The 12330-nt window shown below is 40.7% G+C and overlaps 1 protein-coding gene across 2 annotated transcripts in view; it reads right to left on the reverse strand.

The window, feature by feature from the left end:
- The window catches only part of ABCC13 (multidrug resistance-associated protein 11), a 547614-nt gene that overhangs the window by 526188 nt on the left and 9096 nt on the right, over positions 1-12330 (reverse strand). The gene's annotated exons all lie outside the window — the stretch shown is intronic.

Genomic DNA, 12330 nt, shown 5'->3' on the forward strand with positions numbered 1-12330 from the left:
GGATACATAAGGAATGGATGGAAATTTACCATGGGGAGAAGACAATAGCTCTAGTGATTAAAGTTTTATTTATTTTTGTCAACCTAAAAGAAAGATAGCTAATGCATAAGTGAAGTTGAATTAGCACATTCAACTCTATTATCATTTTTTGCAAGCTCTAAACACTTGAAAGCTAACCAATGATGATTGCATGGGGAAGTCTGGCAAGGAGTTTCGCAATTGGCAAGGAGTTTCAGCAGTAGTTCAGCAAAAAGGCAGCCAATCAGCAGCAAGGAGAAGAGCATTCATACAACCCAGCAGAGAAGACCATACAATTGGTCGTGCGAAATCCGTATAGTCGTACAGGATGCAGGGAAGGTCGTAAGGGTTCTGTACAACCATACAGATTGCAAAGCAACTTGCCTTGATTTCTGTACAGGCTGAAATTTTTAGGTTTGTTGTTCATTTGATTTCATTTCTCAGAGCCATTTTCCCTGTAAGGTAACTCTTATAAGTTCTGAACATATTTTTAAATGTTGAACTGATCTAGAAGAGCAGAAATAATTGTGCAGTGTGTGATTACTTGTATTGTTTTCCACTGAATGCAAGAATTAATAATTCCATCAAGTAACTAAATCTGATCTGTTTGCTTAGATAGCTGGTTTTAGGATAATTTAACAAACGTGACCTGGCCTCTCTTTCAGGATTATTTTATAATTTCATCCCTAACCTTCAATCTCCAAAGTGATAGATGACTACGATTAATTCCTGACCGACTTAAATCAATGATAGAGATTAGATCTAAGTTACTTAAATAATTAAATTATTTATCCTTAAACTTAGCCCAATAGTCAACATTAATTAATTTAATTAATTAATGTGATTTTCCCAAGTTAGGCTTCAGAAAATATCATAATAACACTTACTCCTCTCAAACAAGCACCTAAAGAGACAATCTGACATCTTCTGCATGCCATGACACCAAACCTATGCAGAAGCACATATCCGAGCTAATAACATCAACAGTTCAGATACAAACTTTGCACAGAGTTTCATCAGATTGGAGAAAGTTGTTATTTTTAGGAAAACCCCTACTTTTTAAGAGATAGGATCCAAAGTCTCATATGTCAGTGATTATGGTATAATTGAGATCCTTGCAAGCTCACAATGAGCTACCTTCAGGTAACATGTGAGACAATACTATTTTTAGGAGGGAATGCATGTCAAATTTGATTACATATTCGAACTCCTCACTAAAAATCAAGTCCAATGATTACCCCCTTAAGGGTGAGACAGCTCATTGCCCACCAGGGTTGGGACAAGCAAGGGTTCCTTCTCATAATATGAAGAGCAACATGTGCTTAGGAACCGGGTGATGGCCATAATGAGAGAGGTAGAGTTCATGCTAGGCTTTTGCCCACGTGCAAATGTGTATATCTCGGCCATCTTTTGCATTTTGATCTTTCCTTGTTTTTAATTTGTGGGCATTATTTGCTTTTACCTTTTCTTTTAGTTTCATCAACCTCCTAGGGCCCAGTTCCGAGGCCCTACTGTAATGAACAAAGTTCATATAAGGAGTGCTTTGATACCAATGTAACGAACAAAGTTCGTATATACAGCGATATTCTTCAAAATACTTCGAAGACGTAAACATTCATAGTAGGATAAGTAATTGTATATTGAATATTATATAAAAGAATTGATGAGATGATTACAATGAGGGTGAAGGCCTGCTTATATACCCCAGGTAGATACCTCTTCACAATGGTTATGTCCTTAGGGACCCTTCATTACTACTATTTAGTTAATTAATCATTAATTATGCTTATTATTGTTTACATTAATTTCTATTATTTTACTATAAATTATATTCATAACATTGCCTTCCTCTTCAAAAAGCTTTGTCCTCAAAGCTTACTGATGAAAGGCTTGATCTCTTTTCTTGTTTCGAATATCTTCTCGTCTCAATACTTTCATCTTCGTTGATACAAGACGATATGATCATCTGAGTGATAAACAAAATTGTCGGACTGAGAATGGATCTGACCATCCTAGATTAATCTTCTGTGGAATCTTTTGATCACTAGAATTTTGTAATGAATTGTTATCATAGTATTGGATTCTGCAAACTTCAGTGTCCTTTGGAACACAAATTTGTTGTTTTCTTTCTAAATGGTTCAAATATGTAGACTGACTTAGTTGTCTTCTCTTGTGATTCGGATGTCGATAAGGAGTTCTTTTGGTTGGACTTTCCCTTATCAAGTGTCTAGCAATTTCTTGATTTAATTCAAGTATTGTTGTTGTTGAGTTGGTTACTAAATCATCACTTGGAATTTCCATTGTTTGAACTACAACCTCTAAGTATGTCTTCACTTCAATTGGATTTGGATTTGTCTGAACTGTGGGCTTAATAGGATCTCTGTTTGTTCCTTTTTCTTCAACATGTACTAAAAACTTCAATACTTCTTTCGTGAAAAGTTCTAATTTGTTTTTCAACGATTTCTTATCATCCTTAAGTTTCTTAATTTGAGTGAGTAGACTTTGATTATGGTTTCTAAGACGTGAGATTTCCTCGTTATCTGAGTCAACTTTATTTTGGTATTCAAGCTTTTCATCTTTTAAACACTTGATTTGTTCTAATAACCTTTGATTTAGGCCTTTTAAGTGCATATTTTTTTTTCTTTCTCGGATAGATTCTCGTTGAATTTCTTCTCGAGACATTCCTTTTCTCCTTATAATTTTTTCCTTGTATCTTTAGACTTCTTGACCTTTTCAAGTAATTTTTTATTATGGTCTCTTAGGCACCAAATTTTTTTATTACTTAAGGTTTAGGGTTTAGGGTTTAGGGTTTAGGGAATTTACTGTCATAAAGAAGAAACAATGAAGTCTGCTCTCTAGGTTGTATGTTATCTAATGAACACATGAAAGCGACATCTTCAGTCTGATGTATGGCATGTCAGATATATACATGTTGTAATAAATGGAGGATAGGCTTGTGGAAGGCAGTGACAGCCTTCCCTTAGAGGACAATTGCAGACAAATTAAGGGAGACATTGTGACTGTTAGTTGACTGCACTTTGAAGGAGTCTAGCTGCTATGCTAGGCTGTAAGCCACAGTAAGCGGCGAAGATTGGTGAGTGTAAAGCAGCATATTGGATGCAGTAATGAATGCAACATGATAAGTGCAGCATTGGGTGCAGATTAGTGATGAGTGCAGCATTGGGTGCAGATCCGTGATGAGAGCAGCTTAGTGATTGGAGCAGCACAGTGACAGGGGCAACAGCATGAAGTGCACAGCATGGTCATTAGGTCTAGCACTGTGATGATGGGTGCAGCATGGTGCAGCACGGTGAGTTGCAGCATGATGACGAGATGCAGCACGATGGTAGGTGAAGGAGTCACCTTAGAGAATCAGTTGAAGCAGCTTGTCTTCAACTAATCCCATGTATCATCTTCTTAGAGATGATCTATGCTCTTATCTAGATAAGTCAAAGTGTTGACTACTGTTGTAAATGTACTATCTCTCTCTCTCTCTCTCTCTCTTTGCTGAACTATTGAAGAACATATAAGAACAATTGATAAAGCGTTTCCCCACATTGGGGTTTGTCCCTGGCTAGAGCCACATCTTGTGTCCTCTTGTCTTGGCTTGTCTTCTGCGATTTATGTTTATGTTCTATCTGCAGTTTACTTTAATGCTGATGTGATTGCTAATTTGGAAAAGATATTGAGCTAACTGTGAAAATTGAATTAAATTGCTCTAAGCATAGAACATACCTAAATTTAACACTTTTTGAGTATTAGATCCCTTTAAATCTCCCACTATCATCAACATTAAGGATTGACTCATTCTTTTCTTCCTTGATGGTCACTTCACTAATGGGGGGATGAGTGTATGAGACACCTAGCAAAATGTTGACGGCTTCAGATTCAATGATATTAGCTTGCTCATTGATTTCTTCATCCTCACTCTCTTCCTCGTCACTTTGCTCATCCTCAGAAGATGATTCTTGTTCCATAGTGTTTGTTGGAGCCAAAGTGTTTAGAACCTAGGATGGGCTTGGTTCGTCTTCGTCACTTTGTTTCCTAGGGAAAGGTTTGCCTTTAGGAATATGATTTGATTTTTGATCCCTTTCCAAGGTGGTGAGCTTGTTCATGTAGATTCTATCCCGTGAGTTCATCTTCTCAGTTAGCTTATCGACTTTCATAAGGAGCACTAAAAGGGTCTCTTCAGTATGGTCCTTGGATTTACCTTTCTTGCCCTCAACCTTAACCTTGGGATGTTCATCTACATCCATTTTGGCAACTCTCAGGTTTGTTCAACTTCCATTACTACTTCCCTAGCCTCGGCCAGGGCCTTAGGTTTCTTATCTCTCAATGCATATGTTAGATGACCACCCACAACCTTAATGAATTTGTCAAGTATGTTAGCATCAGGGGATATCAGATAGTTAAGGATATCCCTAACCACCCTATCAAATTTTTGGATAAATTCCTTGATGTCTTCCCTTCCCCTACTTATTTGGTAAAATTTCTCCATAATGAAAGTCCCCTGGGCATCACACGACCATCTTTTCATGGAGATATCTTCAAGTTGGTCAAAGTTTTCTATGCATCCTAGGGGAAGACTAAGGTACCATTCCCTCGCTTGTCCTTCAAAAGATAAGGCAAATAACATCATGACCCTGTCTTTGTTGAATACTCAGATGGCCCAGTAAAATTCAATATGGTCACGGGCACTTATGGTAGCATCACCCTTAAACTTGGGGAACCAATTATTGTATTTCTCAGATGAAAGCTTAGGTTTGTCACTCAAAGTCAAAGGTGCAAAGACACTAACAAAATGCCTCCTACTTTGTGACATTTTGGGTTGATCTTGGTTTAGGTCAGTGCTAGATTTTGTTGCCATATTGGGGGTGAGATCAACGACCTTTTCAAATTCAGGGAGAAGGCTAGTTCTAACGAGTGATGGAGTTTGTTCTCCCCTTCTTGCAGCGACCCTAGTTAAAGGAGGAATGTTGTCACCTTCAAGCAAACTAGGGGTTTGGACAATGAATGGAGTCGTTGGAGGAATATTTGAAATGTCGTTTATGAATCAATTCCTCAATGATTCACTAGGAATGCAGAACTACTTCCTCCCCGACAACGGTGCGAAAAATGTTACCACCCAAACTAGCAGGGGTCCTAGGTGTGAAAATTCCTAGACTCGAAGGAACCCCTACTGCAGCAAATCTGAATCTACTTCACCTACTTGATTTTTAAATATTCATCAAGTTATTCTTCTGAATACTGAAGCAAATTACTTCTGCAGCCTACACTAATTAATTATTTGATGTCATGAAACAGAAAACAGAGCAAAGAACAAGATACATAGGACACACTTATTTTTGGACACAATAGTCCACGGAAAAACCCAATGCAGGAAAACCGGTGCAACAACTCTGAGGGTTTATTATTATGTAGGAGAAATATCTAAATACAAATCAAGGATGCTCATCTAGCAATCCTTTACAGAGAAAAATATTGGCAGAAAATCTGAGTGAGTTTTACCTCACTTCACCCGGCAGAATTTCGGCTGATCTGACACAAGACTGGCTAACCCCGGCTATTTCTGCATTGGCTCTGCGTCAGCCCTGCATCACCTTCTCTATCCTCTGTGTCAGCTCTTCCAATTGTTTCGACAATTTCCGGTGGTTTCGGCAGTTCCCATTGTTCCGACAGTTTTGGAATCTGCGTGACAGGCAACTTTTCTGCGTCAACTCTCCCGGCTATTGCACTGCCTCTGCGTCAGCTCTCCTGGTTGTTCTAACAGTTTTGACTATTCCGACAATTCTGTATTCTGCGTGACAGACAGCTTTTCTGTGTCATCTCTCCCGGCTACTGCGCTGCCTCTCTGCAAGCTCTCTCTGCCTCTCTGTCAGTATTCTCCGGAAAGTCCTTCCTGATTCTCACTACCCCTCCGCTGCAGAATGATCAGTTAGTTCGAATTTCTTAGCTTCCTAGCCCCAGAAATCGAACTCTAGATCAATTCTCTGTGTGTATGTGTGTTTCCAAATAAACCCCAAGCCTCCATTTTATACTTTTCATGTTGAGCCTTCAACTGTCGAGATTAAGTCTCTAATAAACGGCTAAGATTAAAACATGACTTGATCCGCCTTCTAGATCATTCTCACCCATATTTTGATTAATACCCATTAATATTTTAATTTCCATAATTTTAGACTTAGGAACTCCATTAAAAATAATAAATATTTTAATAAAATACAATCCAGGTGGAATTTCACCAAACGGTTTATCGCTTCTTTAGAACTCGTGTGCCTTAGCTTCTCCACCAATTTTCAAGGCCAGAACACTTCCAATGCTACCAAAAACTAACACTCCCTCTTAGCGAGGAAAGTGCTCTAGCAATAAATTCCACCTGCATGCTGCTCTGTTTCTGAAACACCTCCTTTCTGCATTGTTGTTGCCACCAACACTGTGTTGTTGTTGCTACTGTACTACTGCCATGACACTGCCACTGCCACTGCTGCATCTATACTACAACTCCCTCTCAAACGTTGCATCTGCTATGTTGCTAGCACTGCCACTACTAACACTGCATCCGTACTGCAACTCAGTTGCTGAGAGAAGCAACTAAAAAACATCCAAAATTAACTTAACCTAACTGTGTTCACCAAACGGTTTATGGGTTCTTCAAAACTCATGTGCCTTAACCTCTCTACCAATTTTCAAGGCTAGAGCACTTCTGATGCCACCAAAAACTAACACTCCCTCTTAGCGAGGAAAGTGCTCTAGCAACAATGTCCACCTGCATGTTGCTTTGTTTTTGAAGCACTTCCTTTCTGCACTGCTGCTACCACCAACACTGTGTTATTGTTGCCCATGACACTGCCAGTGCCACTGCTACATCTGTACTATAGCTCCCTCTCAAACGCTGCATCTGCTCTGCTGCTAGCACTACCACTACTAACACTGCATCTGTACTCTAACTCAATCGCTGAGAGAAGCAACTGAAAAACATCCAAAATTAGTTGAACCTAACTGTGTTCAACATAATACAATGAATGTCGGAATCTAACTGTTGCTGATTCTGACCCTCTAAATCTTCTACACTGCTGCTGACTCCTGCACTATGCCAACTACACTACTACCAACCTTGCTTTGCGTTGATCAGTCTCTGGTCCCCAACTACTGCATTTGTCCTCCAAACAATCCATTGCATCATCTAACACTAAGTCCATCTCGCTATTGCTGAATCTTGGGCTCCTGTAGCAAGGAATTGATCCAAGAGGTCCTCAAGGATCCTGCCCACATGTAGTCCTCTCGACTATAGCTCAATATCGCCCCATCTCCCTCTTGGAGATACGTGGACACTCATGGCAAACTCATCCTCATCAATCTTTGTTGAAGCAGCCTTAGAATCATGTTTCTCATCCTTATCCTTTTTCTTCAAAGGACACTGGGATGCATTGTGGCCAATCTTGCCACAACTGAAACATTTCACCTTCGAAATGTCCTTCTTTCACTTTAGCTCTTCTTGTTCCTTCAATGCTAGAGTTGTGTTTTCCTCTTCCTCCTTCGTCTTTGTGCCACTCCCATTGTTGCCACAAAGGTTGACCTTCACTAAGTCCCTCCTTGACTCTCTTGTTGAAGAGTCGCCCACATCTCCTCCCATGAAGGTAGTTTTTCTCTGCCCAATATGCTTTGGACGAAAACTTGCGATTCATCTGAGACTCCATTCAGGGCTATCCTCACCATCACGGTTGGCTGAGTGGACCCCACTGCAGCAAGTTGGTCTCGAGTGTCCTGAAGACGTTGAAGATAGAGGTACACCCCTTCTCCTTTCTCCATCAAAATCTGCTGCAACTTTTGCTCCAAATACATATTCCATTGTTCGAAAGAGCCTTCATACATAGAAGAGAAGGCCTCTCGGGTTGTATCCTTGCCCTACAAGTGTGAGACCACATGATCTCGAACTCCATCGAGAATGAGCCTCTTTGCCTTCCCCTGCTCAGCCTTGTACTTCTTCTTTTGATCGTTGTCAGCAAGAACAACTACAACACTATTGACGTAGGCCTCGAGATCATATTCCTCCAGAACAACTATGATTTTGGTCTTCCATATGACATAGTTGGAAGCTCCTTCCAACTTATCCTGATCTCTGAGCCCATGCAATGCCATCCCACCCAACTTTCGAACTGACTCCTCTAGTCACTACTCGGCTGCTCAGCAAGTGAGAAATTCGAACTTTCTAGCGGAAAGTTCTCTGAGAATCAAATTCCCCTTTTACGTGTCTTTGTTCTTTTCCAGTGGATTTCTGCCCCGGCAGAAACTGCGCCCTTCAAGCACTGCGTTGAGGCTCTATGTCACTCCCTCTGCCTCTGCAAACTCACAAACTGGAAATCGTACCTCTCTGTTGTCTCACTCAAAGAAAGATTTCCTCGAATCTACTTTCCGACAAGAACTGCGCAATCCCTTCAAGGGGATTCGAATTGCTGCCAAGTGCAGCTTTCAGCGTCACTGCTCAGCGCTTGATCTACACTTCCTGTTTCAAAATCAATGCTCTGATACCATGTGAAAATTCCTAGACTCGAAGGAACCCCTATTGTAGCAAATTTGAATCTACTTCACCTACTTGATTTTTAATCATGAAGTTATTCTCCTTAATACTGAAGCAAATTACTTCTGTAGCCTACATTGATTAAATGTTTGATCTCATGAAACAGAAAACAAAGCAAAGAACAAGATACATAGGACACACTTATTTTTGGACACAATAGTCCACGAAAAAACCCAATGCGGGAAAACTGGTGCAGCGATTCTGAGGGTTTATTATTATGCAGGAGAAATATCTGAATACAAATCTAGGATGCTCATCTAGCAATCCTTTACAGAGAAAATATTGGCGGAAAATCTGAGTGAGTTTTACCTCACTTCAACCGACAGAATTCTGACTGATTCGGCACAAGACTAGTTATCCCCGGTTATTTCTACGCTGGCCCTACATATGCTCTACGTCAGCTTCTCTACCCTCTGCCTCAGTTATCCCAGTTGTTCCCGGCAGTTTTGGATTTTGCGTGAGCAGTAGCTTTTTTGCTCTGCACTAGCCCTCCTAGCTCTACGTCAGGACTACGTGGGCCCAAACTTGCCCAACGTTAGCTCTCCCGGCTACTGCGCTACCTCTCTACAAGCTCTCTCCGCCTCTCTGTCAGTATTCTCCAAAAAGTACTTCTCCCAGATTCTCAATGCCCCTCTACTGTTGAATGATCACTTAGTTTGAATTTCTCAGCTTCCTAGCCCCAGAAATCGAACTCCAAATCAATTCTCTCTCTCTCTCTATGTGTATTTCCAAATGAACCCCAAGCCTCCATTTTATACTTTTCCTGTTGAGTCTTCAACAACCAAGATTAAGTCTCTAATCAACGACTAAAAGTAAAATATGACTTGATCCACCTTCTAGATCATTCTCATTCATATTTTGATTAATGCCCATTAATATTTTAATTTCCCTAAGTTTAGACTTAGGGACCCCATTAGAGATATTAATTATTTTAATGAAATACAATTCGGGTGGAATTTCACCAAACGGTTTCTAGGTTCTGTAGAACTCATGTGCCTTGGCCTCTCCACCAATTTTCAAGGCTAGAGCACTTCTGATGCTACCAAAAACTAATAGTCCCATGGGATCTCCTTTATTGGCTACTAAGCTTTAGGGATGGCATTATATGGGAAACCTCGATTTTGGTTGCATGTTTCCTGTTACCGCTCAAACTAGCAGGGGTCCTAGGAGGGGATCCTATAGAGCAACTACTAGGTCAAGGGCAAAAATGGAGCAATAGCCCATTGTCACCTCAATTAAAGCTCCCTACTCTTTACAGACTTTCACCGATGGGAGGACACCCAGTATAAAGGGGAATCACTAGATGAATGGAACAATGAGAGGGCAAGGAGTGATTCCTAAGGCCTATTCACAAGAGAGACTCAATTATATGGCTTTCTTGCTCGAGAAGCAAGGTGATATGCTCTCTATGGAGAGCTAAGAGGATTCTCAAGGCTAGGGTTTGGGAATATATCTAGCAAAGATGATTCCTAGGCCTGTAAATCCTTATGGAGTATTGGTCTTTGGGTGATCATTGTGGAATTGGCATCAATAGGTTTTGGGACCACACGAGACCTAGCAAACCCAAAATTAGGTCAAGGTATGGAGTTGATCACCCAATGATGGGTTTGCGCTAATTAGGGAGGAGAAGAGGATCAAAGGACAAATTTTCTTTGATGTTTGAATTCAATGATCCTAATGAGGACACTAACCAAGGGAAAACTAGGGCAAGAAATGGTCCTTGAGCTAGGGCTTGCTATATTTCAATATCCTACCGTCAGATTTGCTTCAAATTTGGAGGGCCTCTAAAGCAAACCTCAGCGCAATTGTGGACCAAAAATCTTAGTGTTTGTATGGCTAGATTGTGAGAAAATAGATTCCCTAGGTGACCTATGTAGGCTAGGCCTAGAAAAAGAGGGAGGTGAAAAGAATAAGCATTGAAAATGATCACCAATGGAGGATTAGTGCCTTGTCCTTTGGGAGAGATGGAGTCAAGGAGAATTTATGGTTTGGGAAGAATTCACCCAATCAAGGAGGCCTTCAACAACTTTGCATGGCATTTAGAGCATGAGAACAACTGTTGCAAGGACTTTATACTTCAGTTTGCAATAAATGATGACTTATCGAGATGTATTTAACATTAATTATCTCTAGGAACATCCATCCATTCATACATGGCCCATGACATGATGCAATGCTATAAAAGATCACAATTTCCACTAATTCGTATAGAAAAGCAGTAAATTTTAGACTTGTATAGCGAAAATCCCAGCAACATTCATGTGACAAAGTAAATAACAAGAATAAGCATGAAAAGAGCACTTACATGTACAAAAGAGTATATCCAATCATCAAATTATGCCAATAATGAAGCTCCAAGACAAGAGAGAGATATCCAAACATCAAAATTCATCCATAACATCCAAACTCATCCTCCAAAAGGGATAGTGAAAATCTCACAAGAGCAAATAACCCAATCCAAGTGATGATGATCTAAATTAATCATCTCACTTATATTTATACACTCTCTAATGAATTTGATTTAGCCTAATTGGCCTATTTGAGCCCCTAAAATAAAATAATGTGCATAATAACAATAATTTTGGTGACAAGCCCACCAAATAGCTCAATAATGTAAAGATAAGTCTCTCAAGAGGGTAGAATGATTAACATAATGAGTCGTTGGACCATTGAGAAAGCCAAATCAAGTCCAAGGGGTGCCACGATGTAGAAATGGACTCCAAACATAGTGGGCAAGGGGTTGGCCGCTTGTTTTCCAAGCAAGAACTTGTGGTGCTCCCAATTGGGTGTGGGGTCACAAAGACATCCTCATGGGTCTCCAAGTGGATCGAAAATGCCAAGTCTATCGTTCAAGTGTGGAGCCGAATGGGCATGGTGAACCAGGTGCATCATCATCATCCAAAGGTGGAACACGAGCAATCAATGATCAATGTTGGGGATCCATGAAGTAATCCCTGCTATGGTGGAGGCCCATGGCTCTCCACGCTCACCCTACGAGTGTCAATGTGGGCCTCTAAGGGGCTAGGAACCCATATAGGAAGACCAAGCCCAAAAGAAGACCCACCTGCAATCCTGCATAAGATTCGATACATCCCCTTGCCCTCCAATACAATAAGTCATTAGAATAATCAAGTAATAAAGCTTACAAGTCATGGGATCAATGGGGCAGTTCATGGTGGCATGCCCTTCCATAGTGGTCTTTGGCATGTAAAAATTCTCCAACCTCAATAGGGTGTTAACCAAGGACCCTATTAAGTGGTTTCAACCTCTAAAGGGGGTGACATGTCCATGGTACATCATTTTAAGTGGTAGGTAGCAAATGATATAATAATGGAATGGAATGGGGATCAGGGGGAATCATCCAGACCACATGTCAAAGTGCAAGGGTAGCTATAATAAGGGAAGCCCACACCTGGGTATACGAGTGAAGGAGGGAGCAAATCGTGGCACGTGAGTAACTCCGGCCTTTGTTTTTCCACCCTACTTCATATGCCTTTTGTCTTTGATTGATTTTTCTTCATAACTGCTCGAGGCTCCAGGGGATGGACAGCATGATGTGTAATATGTAGCAGTGGATACCCCCTTGAAGTGGGGCGATTCATCGCCCACTAGGGGTTGGGACAATCATGGGTTCCTTAGTGATGGAGAGAGAACTCATGAGGGCTCATACGAACCAGTGTGGTGGCCATGGATAAATGGGTAGAGCTCATGTTTGGCTTTTGCCCACGTGCTAA

The sequence above is a fragment of the Pinus tabuliformis genome, chromosome 8 (assembly GCF_031772625.1).
Source record: "Pinus tabuliformis cultivar Carrire ecotype Pingquan chromosome 8, CPIR1, whole genome shotgun sequence".
In the NCBI taxonomy this organism is placed as follows: Eukaryota; Viridiplantae; Streptophyta; class Pinopsida; order Pinales; family Pinaceae; genus Pinus; species Pinus tabuliformis.